We start from the raw sequence: 2295 nt of genomic DNA, 5'->3' as shown, positions 1-2295 counted from the left end.
GAAAACTCTCGAGTTTCCACATGCAATAAAGAATAATATTTTTGACAAAACTAAAAGGTATTTTCATAATACAAGTAACTGTAAACCTGTAAATGCAATTGTAAATGTTTGTTTGTTTGTTTGTTTAGTATAGGGTTTTACGGCGCTCGCAACTGCATAAGGTCATATGAGCGCGCGGGACACACCTAATACTTTTTCGTTGGTAGGACATTTTGAATTTTGCCCGGGTGGCGGCCGAAGCCTACTCTTATCGATTTTAGACCACCAAGGGATCTTTAACGTGCGCAACTTGCACACGGGCCCTCCGAGATTTTTCGCCCTTGTCCGAGAAGGCTAGGTGTAGATCTTTCCTACCAGAAGATCAGGGGTGTGGCAGAAAGACAGTAGTTAGGAGGAGCCAAGGAGTAGCACTAGAAAGGGTCAGGAGCCCAGAGGAGGGGGCAAAGGAGGTGAGGGGGTGGGGGCAGAAAGTGTATATAATGCTGTTTGAAAAACAGAGAAATAACCCTTTTCGCTAAAATAATACACAAGTAAACAAACAAACAAACAAAAAAACCCCCAGAAAAAAACCTTCACACTTGTAGCTATTTCATTAGATCTACTTTAAAAAACAACAACTTATTACACCAGTTTTCTCTCTCTCTCTCTCTCTCTCTCTCTCTCTCTCTCTCTCTCTCTCTCTCTATTTATCTATCTATCTATCTATCTATCTATCTATCTATCTATCTATCTCTTTCTCACACCTCCCTTACACCACTTCTTCTCATATATTCTCTCTCGCTCTCTCTCTCTCTTTCTCTTTATCTCTGTCTGTCTGTCCCTATCTTGCTCTCTCACGCATACGCACACACACACACACACACACACACACACACACACACACATACACACACACACATATATATTCACTCGGGTGAATAGGTTTCCTCTCCCTTGAAGCACGAAAAGATGACCTACTCATGCGCAGAGAGAAACAAAGAAACAACGAGTCGACAGGTTACACACCATCACAACTAGATTCTACACTTTTTATACGTATAATATTATGGCATGACTTACCTCTTGTATTGATTTTCAGTGCACGAAAACTCTCGAGTTTCCACATGCAATAAAGAATAATATTTTTGACAAAACTAAAAGGTATTTTCATAATACAAGTAACTGTAAACCTGTAAGTGCAATTGTAAATGTTTGTTTGTTTGTTTGTTTAGTATAGGGTTTTACGGCGCTCGCAACTGCATAAGGTCATATGAGCGCGCGGGACACACCTAATACTTTTTCGTTGGTAGGACATTTTGAATTTTGCCCGGGTGGCGGCCGAAGCCTACTCTTATCGATTTTAGACCACCAAGGGATCTTTAACGTGCGCAACTTGCACACGGGCCCTCCGAGATTTTTCGCCCTTGTCCGAGAAGGCTAGGTGTAGATCTTTCCTACCAGAAGATCAGGGGTGTGGCAGAAAGACAGTAGTTAGGAGGAGCCAAGGAGTAGCACTAGAAAGGCTGCAGAAAGAGTCAGGAGCCCAGAGGAGGGGGCAAAGGAGGTGAGGGGGTGGGGGCAGAAAGTGGAAATGAAAGCAGACAACAGAACATTGTTAGAGATCAGGAAAGGATGTGAAAGGAGACAATTTTAGAGAAGAAAATTTTTTGGTCGCTACCCGAATCGAACCCGGGACCTTTGAATGAGAGGCCAACACCTTAACCTCTAGGCCACGAGAGCCCCCTGTAAATGTTTAAACCCCTATCAAAACAATATAATTATTTAAAAGTTGGATTACTTCGACAAACAGGCAAAGTCACTCAATGAATGAAATTATATTTTCACACATGATTAAAACCCACATCTTCTGTGCTATCTATGAGCGACAGAGAGTAGACTGACTAACTTAGACATCATCGACACCTCCAATGTATTTTCAATAAACACCTCAAATAAAAAACGATAGACTCATAATATAATTGAATGAAAATAATAACTTTAGGCTTGCCAAATACCAGTAAAGTTAAGCACCCAGTAAATGTTGTGTTTTATGTCAAGATAACAAAAAAAAAAAAAAAAAAAAAAAAAAAGGGGCGAGATGGTTTGGAAGAGATAGACGCAAGCTATCATGTGTCGTTAATTAATGTGCTTTGTGCTAACCTTCTGCCGTTAACAAGATATCGATAGAATGGCTTCTTTGTGTAGCATGAGCAGAGGTGTTTTTCAACAAAGGGATACAAAGCTATCCCAATCTTTTTCTTAGGTGTATAATTGGGTTTTAAACACCACCACCCCAACCCCCCCCCCCGGCCCCCC

At 41.1% G+C, this 2295-nt stretch overlaps 1 protein-coding gene across 1 annotated transcript in view; it reads left to right on the top strand.

The window, feature by feature from the left end:
- Positions 1-2295, top strand: part of LOC101856269 (universal stress protein PHOS32) — a gene marked incomplete at its 5' end in the record, with an annotated part of 9079 nt that overhangs the window by 2609 nt on the left and 4175 nt on the right.

This window comes from Aplysia californica, unplaced genomic scaffold (assembly GCF_000002075.1).
Source record: "Aplysia californica isolate F4 #8 unplaced genomic scaffold, AplCal3.0 scaffold00240, whole genome shotgun sequence".
Classification (NCBI taxonomy): Eukaryota; Metazoa; Mollusca; class Gastropoda; order Aplysiida; family Aplysiidae; genus Aplysia; species Aplysia californica.
Note: the sequence above shows the minus strand (reverse complement) of the source record. Positions and strands in the feature narration are given on the sequence as shown.